This window comes from Eutrigla gurnardus (genome assembly GCF_963514095.1).
Source record: "Eutrigla gurnardus genome assembly, chromosome: 20".
Lineage (NCBI taxonomy): Eukaryota > Metazoa > Chordata > Actinopteri > Perciformes > Triglidae > Eutrigla > Eutrigla gurnardus.
In genome coordinates, this window is record NC_139931.1 from 21,342,456 (window position 1) to 21,369,607 (window position 27,152).

General features: G+C 41.9%; 1 protein-coding gene across 1 annotated transcript in view; it reads right to left on the reverse strand.

The window, feature by feature from the left end:
• Positions 1–27,152, reverse strand: part of LOC311030465 (syntaxin-binding protein 4) — a gene marked incomplete at its 5' end in the record, with an annotated part of 313,894 nt that overhangs the window by 86,851 nt on the left and 199,891 nt on the right. The window lies entirely within an intron of this gene.

The following is a 27,152-nucleotide window of genomic DNA, read 5'->3' on the forward strand; positions in this document are numbered from 1 at the left end:
TTCACGAGGACGGGACAATATTTTAACACTCTTTACAGGAGTGGTTGATTTTAGCTGAATATTTACGACATCATATTTTCTGTTGCAGGACGTACAGACATGCTGACACTCATGGCCATGCGCTGGAATCGGCAAAAGTTCGGCAACTTGGCCACCTCACTGTCCCGCGGATACCAGAAAGTAATACAATCTTTTTTTAAGTGTTGTTAGCAGTAGTTGAGGCTGTCGACAGAATGTTCACTTAATTATTTTCATTGTATCTGACTTTTTTGTCATTTCTAGACCACAAAAGCTCTGGAAAACCAGTTACTGAACCTGGAGACCATGAAGGCTGAATTGGCAGTGACTGAGAGCCAGTTGGAAGACTGGGTCAGTGATGTGAAGGAGTGGGCAGATGGTGAGGAAATTATTACTGGAGTTTTGTCAACCGTTTCACACATACCTTTATGTAGTCATGATTCATGCAATTATTTTTTCTGTTGCAGAATTACTGATAACACCCTCTGATTACATTCTGCATTACCTCGTTCTCATGAACCATTTAGGATATTCTTATACTTTGCATAGGAGTGATATCTCATTTTGAAAACTTTTACTTAATGGGTTACCATTTATTCCCTGAAAAGAAGGGATGTTTTCTGTTGGCCTTCATTCCATATCAGAACATGGCAAACGAAACTTAAATTTTCAATCCATTAACTTATCATAATGGTATTTGGGAATTGTATAAAAATGTGATTAAATTGCACTGTTACTATACATTACTCAAAGTGTAACACACATTTCCTCCATACAGCAACAACCAACAACACCACTGATGCTGCTGCCTTGGCGGCCAGGATTGAGGTGCTGGTGGCAAGTGTCAAGAGACGTTCCCAGCGTCTCTACAAAGACACAGACAGCAACAAAGGTCGTGCCAGGATCCGCCGCAAGATCAGGGAGGAGAAAGGGACCCTGACTTCTGTTGTGGGAAAAATACAATGGAATGGTTCCGAACACAGAAACTCTGTGCTTGGAAACCATTCTGTCAGGAGAGACAGCTTGGCCATGGCAACTTCCACACAGAGGTAGGTACACTAGTCTGTTGAATACTTCCATCAAATGTGGCACACCTTTAATGCCTCAAATCGATCTGCAACTCCATAAAACTTCATAGATGAATGTTGATCTTTCATATGTATGAATTAATGTATTGTTACAAATGCTTTCCAGATTCTGTCGACCTCAGGACAAAGAGAAGAGCATTTGACATTGTCATGGCGGTAAGGAGACTTCAGGAGGAGAAAAAGATTCTGGTCACAGAGATGAACCAGCATTGGAAGTCTCTTTCAACTCGTGGTGATTCCCTGAAAGAGCTGTCCTGCCTTGTTTCTAGGGCGACAATGCAAGGTATGTTTTTAAATTTTACATCACATGAATGTACACACGGCTGATGATGAAGTTACTAATACTGGGTTTATTTTTTCAAGATTCCCTGTGGGGCCTAACTGGAGCTGGTTTGAAAGGTCTGCAGAGCATTATCAGAAAAAAGCAGCACAACATCCGAGAAATGATGGCTCATGTGAGACACTACTACCTGCAAGTTTTGACTGGAGCAGAGACCATCAACTTCTTGCCAGATGTTCCGGATGATTATTCTGCGACTCTGACATTACTGATGATGAACTATGAAGCCCCTTCCAAAGTACCTAAAGTACTTTCAACTTTAAAAACCAATGTAAATGACCTAACTCAAGATCTCTCACGGTTGGTATACATCAGACTGACATGAGAGAACAAGCTGCAATTCAGACCAACTTTTTCGTCTCCTAGTGCCGAAGCCAGATCCCTCTCTGCCAATATACAATTGACCAGCCTTTTTTGACTCCACTCTCGCTAATATAGCAGCTTTTAACTCTGTATGCCTAGTAAGTCCTTCTATGGGTGGTTTATTATGTTTTATTGTCAATTTAAATGGCCAATAAAGTTCACTATTAATATTATTATTACTATATTTAGTATTGTGTAGCCTATTATGTGTATATGTATGTTTTTATTTACATATGTACTATTTATACTTTTAGCACACAATGTTGATTAGCACCATGAGGTAGCAGGTAAACCATATGTTTTTTTTCAGTGATGTTTTATAAATCAGACATGCACAGTTGTGTATAGCTGAAATATTTGTAATAATGTTTTTGTGATATTCTGTAAAATAATGTAAAAATATTAAAAAAAAACTCCTCGTCTTCAGATGTTATAAATGTGTGAGCCACAACAATAAAAACAATTTTGATGACATAATATGCTGTATAGGTTCATATCACAATGACATCCTCATAAATTACATTTCATCCACCACATCAGCTGTCTGTTTTTGACTAGTACAGGTTCATGGCACACTGCAATAGCCTAAAATAGTCCACCATTTCCTTGAATATGATAAATACATATGTTAACTACAGTAATAAATCCATTTTGATAGTATTGTATTCTGTGTGTAGGTACATAACAATGACATCCTTAGTAATTACATTTCATCCACCATAAGGGCTGTCTGTTTTTGACTAGTACAGGTTCATGGCACACTGCAATAGCCTAAAATAGTCCACCATTTTCTTGATTATGATAAATACGTATGTTAACTACAGTAATAAATCCATTTTTGATTGTATTCTGTGTGTAGGTACATAACAATGACATCCTTAGTAATTACCTTTCATCCACCATATGGTCTAGGGTTAGGGTTAGTCTGTTTTTGACTAGTAAGGGTTCATGGCACGTTGCAAAAGCCTAAAATATTCCATATTTTAGTTGTGACAGAGCTATGACGATGGACACACTTTATGCCACTGTTATTTCTGGGCAAGGATGTGAACTGACCAATACAACCTTAAACAATGAAATCAGTTGGACTATATCTCAGTCTAATAATATGCCAAAATTAGTATTACATTGTGTTACATGTGACTACTGTATGTATCAGAGGCAATTCTTTGAACAATTCCCTATGTTAGACTTGCCCCAACTCTGACCACTTTTAAAACTAGACTGAAAACTTTTATGTTCACCATAGCTTTCTGCTAAATCTTTTAATGTCTGCACTGTTTTTAATTATTGCAAATATGTTTTTATTCTCTTTTCTTTCTGTAATGCATTTTTAAATTTTTTTATTATTTTCTTTTAATTCTTCATTTTTTTTCTTTTTCTTCTCACTTTGTTTTATGATGTGAAGCACTTTGAGTCTGCCTTGTGTATGAAATGTGCTATACAAATAAAGATGCCTTGCCTTGCCTTATGATTGTGCATACTGATTATAAAATAAGGACCAACTGGAGCGGTGTTATTGTGTATAGCTATCCAGGTATGTCATATATTGCCCAACCCCCCACAATTCAAATAGTACATTACATTAAAGGTGAATAAGTTTGCAATTTTTCAGGTTAATACTTTTATATATGGTTACTACTATAACATTTTTCCAGGCTTTAATGCTAGAAAACACAATATCATTCCCATACTGTCCATTGCTTTGGATTGCTTTGTCTTTACCTTCTGTCAGAGATACTCCTCTTGATCCCGTCCCAGACATGTAGTTAATCAGGTCTGCTCTGATTGCAACGTTGTCCGGGTACTCAGATTGGAAGCAGTATTATTTAAATAAGTCCCATATGACATATGAAATAGACCAATATCTGGATAGCAAGTTGAGTCTCATGATTTCAGATTGAGGCAACCCACAAAAGATTAATGGATCGTCTTCTTTCACAGTTTGTGAGTTTGTAGGCACTCCAGGCACTCAAATGTATGTGCTATGGTTAAACAGTCAGAGCCTAAATTGCATTTAAAGGAAAGACTGTATTGACAAATAATTGAAAAGAATTCAATAATAGACATCAAACACAGCAGAAACAACATTTTATTACATAATTTCTCCATTGTATTATTTGAAAAGTCTGTGAAAGTTTGTGTGTGTGTGTGTATTTGTTTGTTTAATTTTCAGGAGGTTCCATTCGAAGTTCGAAGTTCCACTTCTTAATGACCGCTATATTGTTTGGCTGGCTCCCATGTATCGTCCCAGGCCTTGCCGCTGCCAGGACATGAAAGAAAAACACATATACAAAAAATAAAGGTTATAGGATGACCTTGCTTCTGACATATTCAATTGTCTATAATGTCCTTATTAAAGATTTATTATATATTAATATGTCATGCTACTGTCAGTACTTCTCAAAAGCAATTAAAAGTGTTTGTGAGCACATACTCAGCCCAAAATGTAACTTTAAAATGGGAGGGTGACCAATGGTTAATGGTTAATTTTCATTAAGGAAAAACTTACCTTACTTTGACTTCTTTTTTTTCCCTGAAAGAGATGACACCAGAAAAAGTGACTAGTAGATATGAGAGAAACACGCATTTCTTATGGAGACAAATCTTAAATATATGTGCGATGTAAAAACCGGTCTTGAATGAAAATGTGTCGATAAAGCAAAAATGTAAAAATTTTACTAAATAGAGGCACTTACAAAACACAGCTATAAAATGTATAGACATACACAGAGTTTCTGCATTGGTGAGCTTGGATGCATTTAAAGTATTAAGTTAGTACAAAAATTATATTTAAGTTTATCTGTGAATTACTATTATAAATGGAAATAATGTTATTAAAAATATATTATAAGAAAATGGGTAGGAGACATTGTTGAAAAAGTAGCAAACACTAGGTGCGTTTCCATCAGCTGTTTAGATGCGCATCTAGATGTATCGCATCGGAAAATGATGATGGAAACGCCGTGATTCGCATTAAAATCCCCTGATTCGCACAAAATGAAATACGCTCGCTATGGCCGGGTTTTGGTTGATTCAAATGGGATGGAAACAGCTGTATGCGAATCAAGTGTGACGTAGCGCACTTTCACCCCGACTGCGTCGGCGGCGGAGGCGGTTCTCTCGCTGGGCCAGGGCATTAATTAAGGCAGCTTGCTGTCTTCTCCTCCTGACAGCCCCTCTAATGGCCAGGACCAACTGCGCCGCAAGATCGAGCACCACTTGAGCGAGTGTAATTAATGACTGAAGTCCTCTCTCCATTGTAAAACATCAAAACACCACATCAAAACACCGGCAGGAAGACGACGGAATGTTTACAGGCTGGTTGCCATGCCAACCCGCGGAAAATCTCGCGTGACTTAGAAAACTCGCGCGAATTTGTAGTTTTCACCAAAGTCCGTTCTTTTGATGGAAACACACATGATTCGAATTTCTTTTAATGCGCATTTCCCAGTAATTCGAATCACTTTGGATGGAAACATGGCTACTGAAGTGGAGAGTCTTATGTGGGTTCTGGAAGAATGGCTGAAGCATAGTCACTGGAAAATTCCGGTACTTAGAGAGTGGGAACAGAATTCCATGAAAAACGTGACTTTAATGTAAAAATATTTACATTAACGAACAACTTAACACTTGACTAACCTTTTCAGTGCTTTTACACATGTAATGGATAATACATATGTAATAACTACACTCTTGACTTCAATCAGAGACATTGAGAAGAAGTCAAAAATGAGGATGACGCCACCATTATTGGGTGCATTAAACAGCAATGACTTTATAGGTGTGTTTCCATTAGGCTCGAATACCCGGAATGAGGTGGGTCTATCTCGCCAAAACGCCCCTAATTTGCATGTGAGTCGCTTGAGCGATCGTTTCAGCGGCCGTTTGTTGGCCCTGTGAGAGAGCAGTGCCGTTTTTCTCCCCTGAGAGAAGCCCAGTTGCTGATTGGATGTAGCTCTCAGCAGGATGTGACGTGTGGTAGTACAGACGCCACAACAACACGGCGAAGTAGAGCAGACACTTTTATCCAGTGGTGTAGTAGAACACAGTGCAGAAAATGATCTGTGAACGCAGATCTTAGCACGGGCTTGTTAGAATGAGTGCTGCAGCGGCCAGGTTGGATTCTGACCTGCGGCCCTTTGCTGCGGCCACTTTTACAGCGCCTCAAATTTTTAAGGTGGAGTGTTTTCTTAATTCTTTCATGTTACTTGTACATAAGTTGACGTTGTGAATCATACAGCGCACCTTAAATCAAACTACAACTTTTCTGTTTTTCTCACTTTGAGAAAGAGCAAAACCAAAGAGCCGATTGAAAAAAGAAAAAGGAAAAGACACACTGTTCTGTCTACATAAGTGGAGCTGAGGTGGAGCAGGTCAACAGTTGTAGGTTATTCGGAATCAACATAAACGAGAACCAGGTGGGTCATCATACATCACCACTTTGGTTAAAACACATGAAAGCACAGAAAAGTCTGTACATCCCCTGAAATATATTTTTGAAGGCTAAATTTCAGAGCGAAACTATTGATAACTTATTCAGACGAGCAATATCAAGCATCCTGTCAGGAAACATCACAAAATAGCACGGTCTGTGCACAGCCCAGGACAGGAAGGCTCTGTAGCGGTGAGAAGATCTCATAAAAACATTGGTACAATCTACAGACCACCAGTGATATCAGTGAAGTGAGCCCAAAAGTTACATACAACAGCCACCCAGCCACAGAGTGTTCACACTGCTGCCGTCTGGATGAAGATAATGAAGTATCAGCTGCTGTACCACCTGAGTACAGAGCAGCTTGGGAGAGTCCTCAATCCATCCTCAACACTACACCATTACTTTTTTTCTTGTGAAGCATAAAATGACAACACTTTGCTTTCCTTATACAACCCTGTAAATGGTTTGACATTGTATTTTACAATAAAACCAAGAGAAAGAAGGTAAACATACTTACATTTAAAACCCTTTTGTCCACAATACTTTCAAACAGGAACACCTTCTGGGTCCTGTGTTTTCTGCATTCTTAAAAAGACAAAAAGATTATTAAAATCAAGAGTAATGTAGCAACCCTACTAACTTGATTTGAAATATAAAGGAAAACTAATTTTAAGTACATTTATGAGATAAAGAGTAAATCTTACCTTTCATTTTGGGTCTTTTATTTTTTGGGGAAGAAAATGCGGTACACAGAGAGGAGACTGGAGATGACGATGTTTTATATGAGAGATACAGATTCTCATCGGAGGGAAAGACTTTTCTTTGTCAGCGTCAGTGTTGGGCAAGTTACTTCAAAAGCGTAATGCATTATTTATTACTTGTTACTGTAATTTCAAAGTAATTAGTTACATTACAATATTACTGTCTTTGAATTGTAAGGCATTACACTACTTTTACATTACTTTTGCATTACTTTTCGCCAAAATAAAAGGAAATATATATTTTTTGTTCTCAATAGATCTTCTTGTGTTCAATGCAGCTCATTACACAGCAGGATGTGATGTTTTTCGCTTCAAAATAAAAGAACGAAAAACGGAAAATGACTGGTATCCCGTTATTCGTTTTAAAAACGGAAAACGAGAAACGAGAAACGACTCGTTAACTGATATTAGATATTGTGTTCATGAATCGGATTCGGGGATGAAATAACAGTGCCATTTTTCATCTAGATTTGCCGTACGTCTTTTTTAATGACCCGGAAGGCGCTGTGTTGTGCTGCGAAATTAATTGAAAGCCTACCTGAGACATTTAGGGGAGCTCTAAATAAACGCTCTGACAGCGTCTGACGCTCGCGTTTTGAAGTAAACCTACTGTTTTAAACACACACCAAAAGCGTTATGACGCGGACATAAAAGCGGTTCAAAACCGACGGGGAGAATCGGAGCCTCCGCCTCTTCGCCGCCGCCCCTCAGTTGATCCTCGGTGTGCCAGGTCAGCTGCGCTCTGACCGACCGGGAGCCGCTCCATGAGTCGGTGTCCAGCTCATGGAGCCTGCTAACAACAGCAATTAATTAACATAGTGTAGAGTTACACGGACCGGCTTTCACACTTTTCCAAAAGTGGAGCGTATGCCCATCTCGCGATCGCGAATGTAGAGTCAATTGATTTCTGTTTTTTTTTTCGAGATTTGTACCGAGTAAAATATTACCAGTTTTTTTTTTGTAATGCCTTACATTACCGCGTTACAGCAAAACGTAATGCATTACAGTAATGCATTACTTTTGTAACACGTTACTCCCAACACTGGTCAGTGTACAGCCGACTTACCACTTTGAATTATGTTTTTATATTTATTTGATTTGCTCCCAAGTCTGTTTTACACCGCCGGGATTGCAGCTGAAAGAATGAGGCTGATATTGTCATAAACCACGTTATAAGAATACATCCAAGCAACACATTCATTATTTTAAAGTTATATGTTTGGCCTTTTATTGCGGAAGGAGGTAAGAGTTAAAGGGACGAGAGAGAGCGACGACATGATTTAAAAGACGGCCGAAGGGCGGATTCCAACCGGGGCCGCTGCAAGGAGCCTCGTAACATGGGGCGGTAACTTTACCACTAAGCTATCAGTGAAGTTAAAGTGGTCATGTAATCAGTCAGATCTAGTAGTGTCCTTATGATGGGGTAGTCATATTATAATACTACTTATACTATTAATACGACTTCCGCATTCACACAGTCGGCAAGTTTTTGCCAGCTGTCCTTCCTGCATGTTACAGATGAAACTGTTGCCTTTTGCCTGTATTATATGTTTAACTTCTTCGTATTTCTGAAAGATTATGGTTCGCTCCTCGTACGTGAAATACGCCGCTCCGCTGCCGTAGACTGATCCATGTTTGTGATTGGTCAAATGCTGCAAATGCCGCCTCTTTCATGTGCACGCGCTCATAGCCGGACAGGTAAACCCTGGGTTGAGTTAACGAGTTGATAACCAGCTTCGTGTGACCGCTTATCACCGATTGCATTTGTTAGGGTTACTTAAGGAGGATCTCTGAAAGATACCCTGGGTATGTTGAACTCGCTTCGTAGTACAGGCCCCAGATTATTGCCTGGTAAACACCCCAACCAAAACGAGAAGATATTAATGTGCAGCCAAATAATAGTATTTAAATTGAGGCAGGCCAAAACCTCCCTCGCACCAACTTTTTATAAGATGTTTCTTCGAGATCCTAGGTATTTTGCCGGACCAAATAAAAGATGATATAATTGAATCCAGCTTTCTGAAGTGATTTTGAGGGATGCATACTGGAATAGATTGAAAAACATAAAGGAACCTTGGCAAGACCACCATTTTGATGGCGTTAATACGCCCTACCATTAAAATAGGTAAAGTGTTCCAGAACTGTATATTACTCTCTAGCTGATAAATTTTCTCATCCCAGTTATGTCGTAGTAGCTGACTCAGCTTTCTTGTGACTATAATACCCAGACTTTTGAACTTATCTGATACAATTCTAAATGGAGTCGTCTTGAGGAATGACATATCTACTAAATTTGACAACGGCATTAGTTCACTTTTCCCCCAATTTATCTTATATCCTGAAAATGAGCCACATTTATTTATTAACTGCAGCAGTGGAGATATGGGGGATGAAATAAATAATATAACGTCGTCAGCTGTAGGTGCCATGTAGTGTTTTTTGTGTGTCACATCCGGGGAGGAGTCAGGTGGGGTGGTACGTCAGCATAGTTGTAAAATCAGCTGTTCTTCACCTGTTGTTAATGAATGAACTGAGAGGGTGAGGGGGGAAGGTCCTACTTTGCTGACCGCTAACTTACACTGTTTTTGGACGATTTGAGCCTTTATGTGGGATTGTTTCACTGTTTTTTTTGCTTAATAAATACGTGAATCGACATTCCCCCGGAGCTTAGTTTTTATTATTCAGAAGCGCGTCCGGCAAGTAAAGTGTTTCCCTCGCTTAGCCTCTCGGCAACCACTATTGTTCCAACCATAGTCGCCTAACATCAGCGTAGGCCGAGATCTTATGTTGAGTTCCTAGATGTGTCATAGGGTGTATTTCAGGACTAGAGCGAATATAGGAGGCTAAAGATTCCAGAGTAAGAGCAAAGATAAATGGAGACAGAGGATCCCCTTGGCGTGTCCCTCTGTGTAGTCGGAAAGGCGCAGATTTATTTAGGTTTGTGACTACAGAGGCCGTAGGTTCCTTGTATAATATCTTGATCCAATTAATGAAAGAGTTGCCAAATCCAAATTTTACCAATACAGACAGCATATATGGCCATTCTACCTGGTCAAAAGCCTTTTCGGCGTCAAGGGACATTATAACCGCATCTTCCGTGTCACGAAGAGGACTATATAATATGTTGAAAAGTCTTCTCATGTTAAAGTAAATATGCCGATTAGGGATGAACCCTGTCTGATCTGGGTGAATGATTCCTGAAATATGTCTATTGAGACGGTTAGCTAGAATTTTGCTTAAAAGTTTAGTTTCCAATGGGAGAAGAGACACAGAGTCTATATGAGGAGACGTTCGTGGGATCCCGGTCCTTTTTCAGCAGTAGAGAAATATTACCCTTATATAATGTGTTAGTCAAGAAGCCCGCTTCCCTAGAGCGATTAAACATACACAGGATTAAAGGCGCCAGCAGTGAACTGTATGCCTTATAAAATTCTGCCCCAAACACGTCAGGCCCGAAGCCTTATTATGTGGGAACTGGACTATTGCTGCTTTAACTTCATCAAGAGTGATCTCAGCATCTAACTCTGCTGCAGCATCGTGATCGAGTTTGGGCCTTTTCCAGGAACTCATTAATCTCATCCTTACTAGTATTATCGTTTGAGCTATATAGATTATGATAAAAATCTTCAAAGCATTTATTTATTCCCCGCTGATCTGTAACAGTCGGACCTCTCTTGTTCTTTATTTGGAGTATAGCCTGTGATGCCTGGGAATGTCTCAGTTGCCTTGCCAGCAACCTATGTGGCTTGTCGCCTAACTCAAATAATTTCTGTCTTGAGCTAATCATTTGAGAACATACACGTTTAGAAAGTATGGTGTTGTACTCACAACTTGGTGATCTCACCCAAGGTGTCTGTTGTTGGAGAAGACTGGTAAGATTGTTCTAGCTGGCATAATTCAGACTCCATGTCTTTCAAAGCTGCATTCTGCTTTTTACTCTTCCATGATGTATATGAAATAATATGTCCTCTCATGACTGCCTTAAAACTATCCCATAAGACTGAATCATCAACATCACCATTATCATTGGATTCAAGAAAAAATTTGATGTGGTCCTCCATACGTTTGTGGATGACTTCATCTTTCAATAGGGCAGCATCAAAGCGCCAATTTTTGCAGCCACTTGTGTTGAAAACTCTCTGCTAGTGGGAAACAACAGCCTCCATATATCCACAATGTTTAGGTTTTTGAGGACTGTATTTAAACACTTTCCTGATTTTGATTGTTGCAAATATTTTGAATTTTTTTTGTCTAATCTTACATCGAGAACACAATTCATATCCCCCCCGACAATGACATTTGTTTGGTCTATATTTGGGATAGAGTTGAATACTTCTCTAAAGAACTCTGGACAGTCAACTACACTTCTAGAAATCGACCATTAGGGTCTGCAATTGTCTTATTCTGAATGAAAGGTATGTTCATCCTAAACAAAATCGCCACTCCTCTGGCCTTAGCTCCAAAGTTAGCCTGATACATCTGGCCCAGCCAGTTTGCACGTAGCATCATCTGGACCGAGCATTTGGCATGAGTCTCTTGTAATAGAACAACATCAGGGTTTAATGATTTAAGATGAGTAAGAACCTTAGTGTTATGTTAACAACAGAGAGTGAACCCAAATGCACGACTCGATTCAGGGAGTCAGTTCCAAAAGTACTCGTAATAGCGGAGCTGCGCGTCCCCACGGTCTGCGTTGCGCCGGTCGGAGGCTCCCAAAATGGATGGTGGGTCACCGTGACCGGCAGTGGCAGAAGAAGGCGATAAGGCGGGGAAGTAAGCACGCAGATGAACAGACAGGCAGGCAGGCAGACAGGCAGGCAGGATCAACTGTGGCAGAGGAAAACAACCGGTCAGAACAGCTACACTAGCCGAATCACAAAAGAACAATTTTCTAGGAGCCAGGATCAAACTGGGTAGCTACCGCTCAGGCAGAGAGTATGAACTGGCGAAGAGTGACTGGGAGTCCGGAGGTTTTATGGAGAGGTTGATTAATGAGATGAGACACACCTGGCTCTACCTGCTGGAGAGAGAAACCACGCCCATGCACAAGGAACACAGACAGGGAGGGAGAAACAGGAGGATCAGACAGACACGGGGAAACAGACAACAAACAGAAGAAGAGGGGCTGCCATGATGTAGATCATGACAGTACCCCCCCCTCAATGACCGCCTCCAGGAGGTCTCCCAGGCTTGTCTGGGTGTCTGTCATAAAACTCCCGAAGGAGTGAAGGATCCAGGATGAGACCTCTGGCGATCGAGCTCCTCTCCTCAGGACCGTAACCTTCCCAATCTGCCAGGTATTGGAAACCCCTCCCCCTGCGCCGGACGTCCATAATCCGCCGAACAGTGAATGCGGGATGTCCATCAATGAGCCGGGGGGGTGGAGGGGTGACGGAAGGAGGGCATAGACCACTAGTAGAGACGGGTTTCAACTGGGGGACATGGAATGTAGGATGAATCCTGAGAGACTGAGGGAGTTTGAGACGGAACGGCAGCAGGATTAATGACCCTGTCAATCTCAAAAGGACCGATGAAACGAGGAGACAGTTTCTTAGACTCCACACTGAGTGGAATGTCCTTAGTGTTCAACCAAACCTTTTGACCTGGTCGATACAGTGGAGCAGGAGTCCGTCGCCGGTCCGCCAACCTTTGATTTTGCTCCCGGGTGCGCAAAAGAGCCGCTCTAGTCTCCCTCCAGATCTTGCGGATCCTGCGCAGGTTGTGTTCAACCGACGGCACGGCTATATCGATCTCCTGGGAAGGAAAGAGAGGAGGTAAATAGCCAAGGGATGCTTCGAACGGTGTCACACCAGTAGCAGATGAAGTCAGGGAATTGTGTGAGTATTCAACCCAGGTGAGGTGAGAGCTCCATGCAGCTGGGTTGTGGGCACAAATACATCTCAGGACGGTCTCCAGGTCTTGATTCACCCTTTCCGTCTGACCATTAGACTGGGGAAGATGGCCGGAGGACAGGCTGACAGTGGCTCCCAGCGCACGGCAGAACTCCTTCCATACACGGGAAGTGAACTGAGGGCCCCTGTTGGAGACGATGTCTAGGGGTATCCCATGAACCCGGAAGACATGGTTAACCATCAGCTCGGCCGTCTCTGCAGCGGATGGTAATTTGGGAAGAGCCACAAAATGCACAGCCTTGGAAAACCGATCCACAATGGTGAGTATAGTATCATTACCGTCTGATAGGGGCAATCCAGTCACAAAATCCAGAGCAATGTGAGACCACGGTCGGCCAGGCACAGGAAGCGGATGGAGAACACCAGCAGGGGGTCGATGATAGATCAGGCTGGACCAGAACGGGGGCTGAGGAGAAGCGCCTCTTTAATTCGCTGAACGCTTCCTCAGCTGCAGGAGACCAAACAAACGGAACAGATAGAGAGGTTAGTTTAGTGAGGGGAGCCACTACCTGACTGTAGCTCCTCACAAACCGTCTGTAGAAGTTGGCGAAACCCAGGAACCTCTGGAGCTGCTTCTGTGTGTTGGGCTGTGGCCACTCCATGACCGCCTGAACCTTGGCGGGATCAGGTCGCACTCGTCCACTCTCCAGAATGTAGCCTAAAAAAGTCACTGAGGGAACATGGAACTCACATTTCTCTTGTTTAACAAACAGCTTATTTTCCCACAATCTCTGGAGAACCTGTCGCACATGCACAATGTGCTCCTCGAGGTTCTTGGAGAAAATAAGGATGTCGTCTAAATAAACAAAAACAGAATGGTTCAAGAAATCTCTCAGGACGTCATTCACCAGGGCTTGAAAAACTGCAGGAGCGTTGGTAAGGCCAAAAGGCATCACCCGATATTCAAAGTGTCCTAAGGGGGTGTTAAAGGCAGTTTTCCATCTCTGATGCGGACCAGGTGGTAGGCGTTGTGCAGGTCTAGTTTAGAGAATATCCTGGCACCATGAAGAGGCTCGAAAGCAGAGTTAATGAGAGGCAGGGGATACTTGTTTTTAACGGTAATATTATTCAGTCCACGAAAATCAATACAAGGCCTCAGAGTTTTATCCTTCTTAGCCACGAAGAAAAACCCAGCTCCTAGTGGTGAAGAAGAGGGTCGAATGATACCCGAATCCAGCGACTCTGTTATGTACCTCTCCATGGCCTCCCGCTCCGGCGAAGAAAGACTGTAAAGCCGGCTGGTAGGGAAGGGGGCTCCAGGCAGCAGATCAATGGCGCAGTCGTAAGGTCTGTGACTGATGAGGCTTCGGGTTTAACCGCGAAGGACAGGCTGCCAGTTGGTGTCCAGGTTCTCCACAATAGAGACACAGTCCGCCTCGAAACCTTCGGTCCCGCTCGGCGGCAGTGAGCCGGTTCCGTCCCAGCTGCATCGGCTCTTCAGAAGGTAGCGAGGACAAGGCGGTGCTGCTGGTGTCGGTAGACTTTCCCTGCACCCTCTCCCTACGCCTTTCTCTTAATCTATTATCCACCTTAATGGCTAATGTTATCAGCTCCTGTAGGTCTGTGGTCTCAGCTCTACCAACAATTCTTTTTTTTAAGGCTTCGTTTAAACCCCTCAAGAAAATGCTCTGCAGTGCCCCGTCATCCCACCCCAGCTCAGTGGCTAGCGTCCGAAACTCAACTGAGTAATTAGCAGCACTAAGAGGACCTTGACGGAGACTGAGCAGGTGATTACTAGCGTCACTGCTAGCTACAGGGTGGTCAAAAACGGAGAGCATCTCCGCCGAAAACTCGTCAAAAGTAGCGTTGGTATTAGCATAGCTGTGCCAGAAGGCAGTACCCCAAGACCTAGCCCTCCCCGTTAGCAACCCCAACACGTAGGCGATCTTAGCTCGATCATAGATGTAGGTTAAAGGTTGTAACTTGAATACTAGGGAGCACTGAAACAGGAAAGATTTACATTCACCTAGTTTGCCCTCGTAACGTTCGGGTGCAGGGACGAAGGGCTCCCGGGGATGAGGAGGACCCACTGGAGCCGTTGGTGGCGGAGGAGGGATCCGTAGTTGTCTCTCCACTCGCTCGAGTCCAGCAGCCAGGTCGGATAAAGTTCCCGTAATACCTCTAAGAGACTGGTCATGTTGTCCCAATAGCGCCCCTTGGTTGGAAACAGCTTGGAAGAGGTTTGTCGTTTGTGCATCAGATTCGGAGTCGGCTGGGTTCATGTTTTGGGCCAGTTCATTCTGTTATGTTAACAACAGAGAGTGAACCCAAATGCACGACTCGATTCAGGGAGTCAGTTCCAAAAGTACTTTTTATTGGTGACAGAGAAAATACCACGAAGCAGGAGGTATAGAGGGGTGCTGGAGAGTCCCGGGGTCCCGTGAGGAGTGCTGGCGGTGACGGGTGAAACGTCTGTGATGATCCCACTCGTAATAGCGGAGCTGCGCGTCCCCGCGGTCTGCGTTGCGCCGGTCGGAGGCTCCCAAAATGGATGGTGGGTCACCGTGACCGGCAGCGGCAGAAGAAGGCGATAAGGCAGGGAAGTAAGCACGCAGATCAACAGACAAGCAGGCAGGCAGACAGGCAGGCAGGATCAACTGTGGCAGAGGAAAACAACCGGTCAGAACAGCTACATTAGCCGAATCACAAAAGAACAATTTTCTAGGAGCCAGGATCAAACTGGGTAGTGTAGAAGAAAATGTGTTACCTTACAATTCTTATTTGGTTTTGGTATAATGTTCCTTTCTCTCTAAACATCAAATGTCCTGCTGAGCTGTTTTCCATTGTGTTAACCCTTGCCGTCTTGATGAAAAGACTCTGATCTTTCCCTCTTCCTGAACGGTCTCTGTCTCAAATACATTGATCAAGGCCCGATGAGTGACCCCTGTAGTGACATCGTCTAGCTCTCCCGAGAACGGTCACACCTTGTAGATATCAACAGATGTCTCTTCCTCTGCAGAGAGACATGTGTTGATTCAATGCAAATCCACTCATGACGCCTTCCCTTTTGTTCTCTGGCATGTGCTGTATAAATCCAACTCGGCCAAGCCATTCGACAGACTGGATCTTCATAGATACACTGTGAATTTCTTTTCTCCACTGTCAGTGATTAAACCTCATTTGAACCAGCCACTGAATTGGACCTGAAGAGTTTTCTTCCACAATATGGCGTTGTCGGCAACTCGCTAACCCTGGGCGCCAAATTCAAAGGGTAAAGGAAGCCTCTTGTAAAATGCCTAACTTTTGCTGATATTCACAATGCCCTGTCTCAGGTCCGGATCTTCCATAGACCCAGGTAACGCGATTTAAATGTTCAAATAGCAGCGGTTGACTGCAGGCGGTTCTGGTGAGTTTTAAGCAAAAAGGCCTTTTGTAGTATAATGACGGATTACATGGTGCGATTCTCTATGAAGTGACCTTATGGGTTTGAGTTTTTCTCTGTGTAACGGTTTATTATATGAGGTGGATAATATTGTATTGGAGTAACCAGGCTACCATACAGATTATCGTGATTCCTATTGGTAGTATATGAACACTTTGCATGGGGGAATTCTCCGTGACCTTATGGGTCTGAGTGTTTCTCCATGTAATGGATTCTTATATGAGGTGGATATTATTAGTGGAGTGAATCAGTCTGACACTAGAGTATCATAATTCCTATTGTAGTATATGAACACTTTGCATGATGGAATTCTCCGTGACCTTATGAGTCTGAGAGTTTCTCCGTGTAACGGTTTCTTATATGAGGTGGATATTAGTGTATGGAGTAACCAGTCTACCATACAGAGTATCATAATTCCTATTGTAGTATGAGAACGCTTTGCATAGTGAAATTCTCCGTGACCTTATGAGTGAGAGTTTCTCTGTGTAACGGATTCTTATATGAGGTGGATATTAGTGTATGGAGTAACCAGTCTGCCATACAGAGTATCATAATTCCTATTGTAGTATGAGAACACTTTGCATGATGGAATTCTCCGTGACCTTGTGAGTCTGAGAGTTTCTCTGTGTAACGGATTCTTATATGAGGTGGATATTAGTGTATGGAGTAACCAGTCTACCGTACAGAGTATCATAATTCCTATTGTAGTATGACAATTTGCATGGTGAAACTCTCTTTGATCTTATGGATTTCAGTGTTTTTCTTTGTAAAAGATTGTTATATGGAATGAATGAGGTGTTTATAACCGGTTTGACAGTTGTATGAGCTCATTGTAACGTCTTATTTGTCAATGTTGTGTATTTGTGTTTTGCTGTGATTTAAGGCCCGCTGTGGCCATAAAAATTTTGTTTTCTTGCTGTGAGAAATTATTGCTGGAATTGAGTAGTTGTTCAGGAGGTTACAATTGAACACAACATTCCAGCTCTAGTTCCTTATCCGTTAGTTAATAGCCTTTTGATCACTGTGATTCACGACTGCTGTTTTGCGATAAACCACGTGGCTAAGAGCACTTTATTTTCATGTAAATACAAATTTTTCTTCACTGTGTAGAATCACTTCTTTAGCTAGTTGGGTTGTAAGTCTGTTTTAATTAATTTTCCCCAACCTACTTTAGTTTTCTTTTTAAATACGTTATATTCTATTTTTTTTATTTCTTGTTACTCAAGACTGTTAGTAACTTGCCCTTTATCCCTTCTCTAACTAGTTGGTTTGTCTCTCTGTTTTAATTAGTTTCCCCCACCCTGCCCTTTGTTAACTCTTTTGTTCTTTACTATAGTTTAATTATTGGTTCTTTTAGTATTCTGGCTTCTCTTTAGCCTGTTGATTCGTTTATTTTTTTTAATTCACTTCACCCTACCTATCTATTATTTTTGTATTTTTGTAAATATTTCATTTTTTCAATTTTATGATTTCTTGTTTCCCATAACTAATACTGTACCTTATCCTTCTTGTATTATCATTTCGTTTGAGCCGGTTGTTTCTGTATCAATTAATTTGCCCCCTTTTATTTATTTGTCAAAATACTGTTCTCAATATTTAGTACTATTATTATTTTCTCGTTAATCATTTTATAATATTTTTGTTTCAATTGTATTTTTATTTTCACTGTATTTCATTTTAATCTTTATTATTATTTTTTATTTTCACCTAGTTTTTGCCTGGAATGCTCTATACAAATCTGGCACCCTATTGAACGGAGTTAAACTGAGAGAGTGTTCAGAGACACCAGGATGAACGCATTCACAGTAGCGTTCATCAGGCAGAAATACAGTACAGTTCACGTTCGCCCAAAATATGAACGAGTTCAAGAACTACCGTTCAATGAACAGGTTCAGGCACAACAATGTTTAGCAGTATTGCTTCTGTAACTAGTTGGTTGTCTGTCAGTTTTAATGCATTTTCAGCAACCTACCTGTTGCTATTTTAGTCTTTTTGTAAATACATTATTTTTCTATTTTATTACTTCAAGTTTCACATACTGTTAGTACCTTGTCCTTTAAGTGTTATTGTTTATCTTAACTAGTTTGCTGTTTTTTTTTGTCTATATGAATTCATTTTTACCTTTTGTTAATATTATTTTTGTTTAATTTTTTAAATGTATTATTTTCATTTTTAAATTTCTCGTTAATAATTATGTTGGTTTTAATTTTTATTTCATCTTATTTTTTATTAGTGTTTCATTATTATTTTCGCTTGTACATTTTTATTTTATTTTTTCTCTCTTCTTCTTAAAAAAAAAAGAGGGATAAATTAACTGAATTATATGACTTGCCATCAATCCTAAAGACTTGAATTGTAACTGGAAACGTTGAATTGTCCTCTGAGGTTGTAAACACAGTAAGCGTCTCTGGCATCACTAAACAAAACCCAGTAAGTGCTCCAATGACAGTGGAATTAGGCCCCCTATCTAGAGAACTGATACCCCTCTGAACTTACTGGGTCGTGATTTATTATGTCAATTTGACTGCACCATTAATGCACCCCTTATGGGGTATATCTTGATGTACCTGATGCTAATGTTAATACTGTGTTTTCTATGCTACAACAGGTTTCCCGATCAGTGACCTATGCTTGACAGTTGCCCTCTCCTCAACTTTCTTTAAAACTTCAAACAATCTATAACCATATAACCAAACAACCCACTTCTCCTTTCCTTTCTTGGCTGATTTCTGAAATATCTGACTCTTTGCTCTGGTTTCCCTCACTCCATTGTCTAGCTCATCACGATGCAGTTCCAAATTCTGAGTATACTCAAAAAAAAAGAAGCTGAGCAAGATGAAAGAGCAACCTCCCTCTTGCATGATTATGATATATATTTTGGTCATGGAGGGATTGCACTCAATGTAAAACTATCTCTCATCTAACAACCTATGTTTCAGAAGGATGACGGTGTTCCCCATATCGCAGTAGCTACTGCTAACAAATACGACACCTTGGAGCTGGGCAAGATGGTAAAGTTATTCCAATGTTGTAATGACAAAACATTTTGTGATACTGTAGCCAGTTACCCACTGTACAAGGTTGGCTCTTTGGGGTACACCCTGTGTGTCTCTTTTGACCCACAACCTGTTATCTTTTCAACTCTGTCACAGACAGAACCACACCTAGCCCCCCCAGCCTATTTCTCCATCTACAACCTCCTTCCATCTTCATCCCAGATCCCTCCTGCTTTGTGTTCCTCCCACCCTAATGATGTGGGACTGATTCTTTCTGCTTCTAGTGTAAAAAATAATGTCAACCCAGATAAACCACTCCCAAAGAAACGCCAGTATCCCCTTAAACTTGACGCAGAACTTGGAATTGCACCTGTGATAGAGTCCTTGTTAGAACAAGGAATAATAATAGCTACCTCCAGCCTCTGTAACACTCCCATTTTGCCCATACCAAAAAAAAACAAACAAACAAATAAGACAAGTTATAAGATCTCAGTGCAGTTAATGATGTGTTAACCCTATTTTTCCTGTAGTTCCAGATCCAACCACTATCCTCTCCTCCTGTTCTGTTCATCCCAGATCACTTTTTATTATTAGTATGTTTTTATTTCAGTCACACTGTGGAAACTACTTCCTCCATGTTACTGAGATCTCCACTAAACACTATTTGCCCCCACTCTGTCTCCCATGTTGTCTTCCGCTCTGAAACGCAACATTTTTCCTCCTCTAGACAGACTTGTTATGAGTTCACCCTTCTTTCCAAACCTAACCTTACTATTGAGCGCTGATCACCTCTTAACTCTGTTTCCCTCCTTCCTTCCCTAATTGATGGCAAGCCATATAGTTGTGAAAGTTGATCTTAGTTGATCATTATGCTCACCCCGTCCCGAAACACTAGACACACCACTTGCAAAACCTGAGTTAATTTGTTTGTAGATGGTAGCTCATACCACTCTCCCACTGGAGCACTTGACTAGAACCCTATGAAATCTGTTTTAATTTTTCAAGATTCCTTTTATTTTTCCAGAATTTCGTGCTCTCCGTTTTAATTTTCTAAATTCTGATTTCCATTTTTATTTTTCTAAATTCCATGTTTTCCCATTTAATTTTTCCCAAATTCCGTACTTCCCGTTTTAATTTTTCTAAATCCCGGTTTCTGTTTAATTTTTCTAAATTCTTTTTTCCAGTTTAATTTTTCTAAATTTTTTATTTTCCATTTTATTGTTTTTTTTCCTAAATTCCATGCTTTCTGTTTTCCATTTTTCGGACTTCTGTGTTTTCCGTTTAAATGTTTCTAAATTTTGTTTTCCGTTCTCATTTTTCAAAATTCTGTTTTCCGTTTTTATTTTTGAAATTCTGTTTTCCGTTTTCATTTATAGAAATTCAGTATTTTACAATTTTATAGCATTTTTTCATCAAATACTGTCTAATCGTGTAGGTGATAGATCAAAATAAAGAAATTTCTAGCAGCCCCCTGCCCCTGACTTTCGCTGTGTCTAAAATCAGCGTATCTGTCAATCCACTCGCTACTATTTATGTTTCACTTTTCAGACAGGCTGGATGAGGCGGTGTTGCCGTTGATTACACAACGTTTAACCCCCCCCCTTTTCCCTTTTCTTTCAGCTTAGGTATGGTAACAAACTCTTATAATGTTCGAGAAAACATTGATTTTCAGATTTTGACAAATTCCACGAAATTCCACGTTTTACAGGTATTCTTGTCAGTTTCTGCGTTTTAGTCTATGCGCATTGTGGGAATCAGAGAGCCCTACACTTGACTCAGGTTATGCAATTGGTCCCCTATTTGAGATCCTAGAATCTCACCCACCCCCTCCCACCCCCATGCTCAGCCCCACAAGCTGAGCTCTTTGCTTTAACTTGGCTACGTTACAAGCTGCCCCCGACACCTCTGAGCGCTCTGCCTGGTTGTGTTGTTTTATGAATTGTGGAGCTCCTGCGACAGCCGCGCATTAGCCACACATTTCTTGCTTCCTCAACTTGTTTGTGTGACACATGGTGTGACTCACAGGAGCAAATGGGGAATGGTTGCTGCAATAAGCAGATTTACGTTGCTCCTGTTACGTCCCTAAATTCAAACAATTTTGTCGACACAAACCAAGAAGAGCATTCCCCCCGTGAGGACTCTTTTGTAAATATGCTGATTGACTTTGTACAAAGTCATATGTTCATATGTTATTGTTACTGTTTTTTTAATCATATGTTTTCAACATAGACTGAAGTTTTTGCAAACAGAAAAGCAGACACCACAACAGTGACTACCCTAGACACGGGGAAACAGACAACAAACAGAAGAAGAGGGGCTGCCATGATGTAGATCATGACACTTAGCCCTCTTCACTGGATTACCCAAGCCTTTTACATTCCAGCTTAATATCTTCACTGTGCCGTCATGTGACTTACTGCTGATATTATGTGCCATTCATAACCACAACAACATGCTTTCTTTCTGTCAACATCCCAATATAACATATGTACATTATACCACCAACATAAGACATGAACAGTTTGAACGCCCTGAACAATTTGCCCCCCCACCCCTTAACACTTAACAGGCTTCCCCAACTGAAACCCGATTCAAACTTCCCTGATGTCCAGTGGTGCATAGGCATCGTTCATTACCCTCCCAGGCTCCGCTCGAAAGATTATTGAAGTACATGTACATCCCTTATTGGTGACCGTTGATTTAAGACGAGGAGGCGGACAACTTATCACGGAGAAACTGTTCTGCTTCCTTCGGGTTGTTGAAGATCCTGGTAACACCATCCAGTGTCACACGAAATCTAGCCAGGTGAAGAAAGCCGTAGAGGAGGCCGGCCGCCCTGCCCGTCTTGCGGACTTCATCAAACACTCTGCGCTGGCCAAGAACCTCCGCCGTCAGATCCGGAAAGATGAAGAGCTTCGTCCCATTGTATTGTAGCGGAGATTTTTGAGCAGCGAGTCTGAGGATGAGCTCCCGGGTCTGGTAGTAGTGGAGTCTGACTATGAACGGCCATGGGCGAGCTCTGTCCGCCGGCTTCGGACCCAGGGAGCGGTGTGCATGGTCTACGACCACCGTCGGATTTGAGAAGTGTTCAGCCCCGAGCAGAGCTGGAATCAGCTTGGTGACGAACTCCACTGGTTTGCTCTTGTCTGCTCCTTCAGGAATGCCGATGATTCTGACGTTCTGGTGTCTCCAATGAAGTTAGCTTGCCATCGTGTTCATTCACGGCCTCCTCCATGTCGCGTACCTTCCCTGTCACAGTAGCCAGAGTAGTTTGCAAAGCGCCTATGGTGTATGAGATGGCCGTGAATTTGGTTGTCACGTTTTCGTCATTTTTTTCCCCTCCTTTGTTGTTCCTTGTCTTCGTCATCAAATGAAGTAATGCTGAACTTTAGCAAGTTTTAAAGAGATTTCGCAGCGGGACATTTATGTTTAAATAAAAGTCGAGCAGAGCCACCTCGGAACACAGCTACTCCATAGTTCGCTGGCCACGCCCCCCCCCAGAAAGTAACAGTTCTGATGGGTGCTGCTCCAGCACCAGCATTGTTATCCCCACCACATAGAAATTTTGTTTTGGAGATATGTCATATTTAGTAGTATATTAAATGGTATTATATGGATTAATCAAATATCACTATGGGAAAGTGCTTTGGTCAATCAGATGTGCCCCACTCAAAGCAAAATATTCATATTCAAAAAGTTTTCTTTTTTGTTGATTCAGGGCTATGGACTTTCATTATAGACGCCGGAATCATCAGGGTAATTATTCCCTACGACGCCCCATCTGGATGTGGAGGAAGAGAGGTCTGTCTGTCTGTCTGACTGCAAAATAACTTGGATTTTGATGACATTTTCAGGCAGCGCAGGTATTAGGACAAGAAACAAATGTTTGCTTTTACGTTGCGGCCATCCGACTTTAGTTTTGAAGTCGACAATTGGAAAACAGAAATGAGTCGTATCCCATTATTCATTTTAAAAACGGGAAACGAGAAACGGAAAACAAATCTTTAACTGATATCAGATATTGTATTCATGAATGGGATTCGGGGATGAAATAACAGTGCCATTTTTCATTCCAGATTATGCTATACACCTTTACATTGATCCGGAAGGCGCTGTGTTATGTAATTTATGTAATTACCTGAAAGCCTACTTTGAGACATTTAGGGGGAACACTGTTCATAAACGCTCTGACAGCGTCTGACACTCGCGTTTTGAAGTAAACCTACTGTTTTAAACACGCACCAAAAGCGTCATGACGCGCACATAAAAGCAGTTAAAACCGACGGGGAGAATCGGAGCCTCCGCCTCTTCGCCGCCGCCCCTCAGCTGTTGATCCTCGGTGTGACTGCCAGGGTCGGTTGCGTTCTGACCGACCGGGAGCCGCTCCGTGAGTCGGTGTCCAGCTCATGGAGCCTGCTAACAACAGCGATTAATTAACATAGTGTAGAGTTATGATTAGCTGTGCTTTATGTGACTTTCACCCAGTTGGAAGAGATGGCTGGTCCGCTGTGGCTTTACCAGTGTTCTACTGAGGAAAGTAGCAGCGCGCACCCAACAGTTACCCTCCTGCCTTCTGTAACTTAAAGCCTCGGAGGAGACCAAAATGGTCACTCATGCCTTGCCCCTTTTCCACCAAGGCATTTTGAGGGCCAGTTCGGAGCCGATGCCTCAGTGCTGCAGCTATATCACCACAAGACATCCCACTTGACCTCCTGGCTGTTATAAAATCTGAATATTCAGATAAAGACATTGTAATCGGTCTGCGGATCAGATTAAGTGTTTTCGCGGCATAACACGGCGCCTTCCGGGTCATTAAAAAAGACATACGGAAAAATCTGGAATGAAAAATGGCACTGTTATTTCATCACTCGAATATCAGTTAACGAGTCGTTTTCCGTTACTCGTTTTCCGATTTTAAAATGAATAATGGGATACGACTCAGTTTTCCGATTGTCGACTTCAAAACGAAAGTCGGATGGCCGCAACGTACACGGACCGGCTTTCACACTTTTCCAAAAGTGGACCTTCTCTTAGTTGACCTGCTGATGAATACTTCAAGCAGGGTTGAAACATCACATTCATCCATAAGGTCACTATGCACATTCATAATGGCCAAACGTGTATGTAGTCTCTCCTGCTTCATAGTGTTGCACAGCCAGGTTTTCAACCTGCACAAGGCTGAGAAAGAGCGCTCGGATGCCGCGAGGACGCTGATTGGGGGCGGATGGGAGGGGGTGCAGCCGCACCCTCCGCACCCCTAGTTCCGACGTCTATGGTCAGCTGAGAGCTGAGATGCGCTCTCTGAGTGCACTCCGACGCAGAGGACCCAATCTCACCAAGAACCCTCTCTAATAGTCGATCACAGTTATCCAAGGCAAACATAAGTTGAAACTAACTGTTAATAGAGTGGTTTTATATATATCCATTTAGATATTTAGTGTACATTTACTTTCAGCTCTTAAACATTAGGTACCGAGGTCCGGACTTTGGTGGCCTGCTACCTGGCCTGGCCACCAGGGCGCAATTTTGAACAGGGAACAAGGGTTTGGGTTTAAGATTTTACGCTATAACACAGGGGGAAACCCGACTAAGGTTTGTACCTACCTCAATTATTTCCAGGCAAGTGAACTGAATAAGATTTATGTCCAAGAAATCGCCTGAAAAATGGTCCTGGTCTTTGAGATCTTGAAATGAGTTCATCCAGATGTGCGCATGGTGTGTTCTCAGAAATCCCCACCATTGTTCAATTCTTTGATTATGGTTACTTGAACCGGTAATGTAGCATCTTCCGGAAAACGCATCATTGTGGGTACCTCTTAGAAACTGTTGCATTTGCCCCAATACACAATTCTCAGTGCCCAGATCTGTTCGGATACGAGAAGGAGTGCCGCCCCTGCTGTCGACCTCATCAATAAAGTAGCCAACAATGACCCTTGGATTGCTGTTAGTGGAATAAGTGTTTAGCCATATAACCATACGCGAGAATCCATCCACTGCGCCATTAATGCATATACCGTATGGTTTAAGCTTGTCGTATGAGTCCACATGCCACAAGAAGTTTGGGCCTGGGTCTTAGACGCCGTCTTAACCTCAGCTGCACTCCTTGAGGATCAAGAATCTTGAGCAGACAGCAAAGAGTGGACTGAGTCACAACCAAGCCAGCTTGGATGCATTTCAAATGCATAAATCTGTAGCAATGCAACATGCCATATTGGTTTAGTTGCTCCTGCAGGACTTCCAGCAAGTCAGACTGGACTTTCCTCCTGAACAACCCCAACAACTTCAGTCGCCTCCGTAGCGTTGACATTGTAGTGGCTAAGGGGTTAATTATTTCTGCAGCCTAAGGATATCTAAGTTACCATGTCAGGCTGTAATTTAAAGGCCCTGCACCTGGGTTCATGAGTACACACAAACTGTGTACACCATTGTGTCATAATGGCCTTGAGGCCTGCTGCAGTGAGGAGATGTGTTTTAGGAACGCTTTAGGAAGCTAATGGGGAAAAACCCTGCCAAATTGTGACAGCTGGGAGAGTTCCAAATGATGGGTGGGGAAATTATGACAGTCATTGTTTTTTAGAAAAATAAGATCCTGATTTGTAGAAAAGGTGAGGGTGGCAACCTGACATGGGCGTGGAATCCTGGGTTCAACAGCATATAAACCGAGGACATTGGTCTCTCGGGCGCTTACCCCGGGGTAACCCGTGATGTTTGGATCCTGTATTGGCTAATAAACATCTCTCTTTTTTGTTTGGATTAAAGACTGGCTGGACTTCTTTTCATTTGGGACTACAATTGGGAGACTATCTGTTAGATAGTTAGTTTATCTGAAATGGACCTAGAAATTATGTAGTTGAAGGTTTTTCGCTACAACAATTGGTGAGCCCAGCCAGGAGGACTGGTCCGGCACACAGCCTGCGGCGGAGGACTGGGAGGACGGGACGGCGGTACTCGGGCGCGCCCACATCTACCGCTAAGGTCAGATAAAGATTTTTTTTTTTACGAGTGGCGCTGTCCACTCCTCCCAGCCCACAAGTCTAAGGTATTGTCTAAAAACCTTTCCGAAAGAACCTAGAAAAAAAAAAAAAAAATTTATTAAAAGATTATATAACCTGCAATAAGGTAGTTTAAGGAAGCATAACAGCAGTCTTCAATCCAAACTATTTATGATTGTGTGATTTATGTATGTGTATGAAGGTTAAGATCATGATAAAAATGTGTAAAATGATTAGAGAAAGAAATATCTATGTGTAAACCATGCCTAAAAATGGATACATTAGAACAGCTGATTTTTAATGTGTTAATTTTTATGTGGATTTGCATGTGTTTTAGTATAATAAGTGGAATAATATGGTGTGTTGCAAGAAATATGGTAATAATGAGAATGATGCATAATATATCGCAAGAAAATAATACTAACTCACTGTTTAATCAAGTAAATGGAACTGGGAAGGGGGAGTAGAGAAATTTAAAGCTCAGCTGAGGATAGATGTATGTTAATGTCTGTCATTTATGTTGTAAAAGAACTGAAAAAGTCTGAATTGGAAGATTGCTGGAACCTTTTTTGGGGTGATCTAGACTTAAGAGTTATGTGTGAAAATAGAGGATTTAGTGTCGAGGGGCAACCTCAAAAGGTTAGGTTGTCGCCTTTAGGCACCGGAACAGTTCCTAGGGCAGGACTGTTGCCGATAAGCTGATAAGCTGATAAGCTGATAAGATATAGGAACAGCACCTAAGAGAGGACTGTTGCCTATATGTCTGTTATTTAATGTCTGTCAATTATGTTGTAAAAGAACTGAAAAAGTCTGAATTGGAAGATTGCTGGAACCTTTTTTGGGGTGATCTAGACTTAAGAGT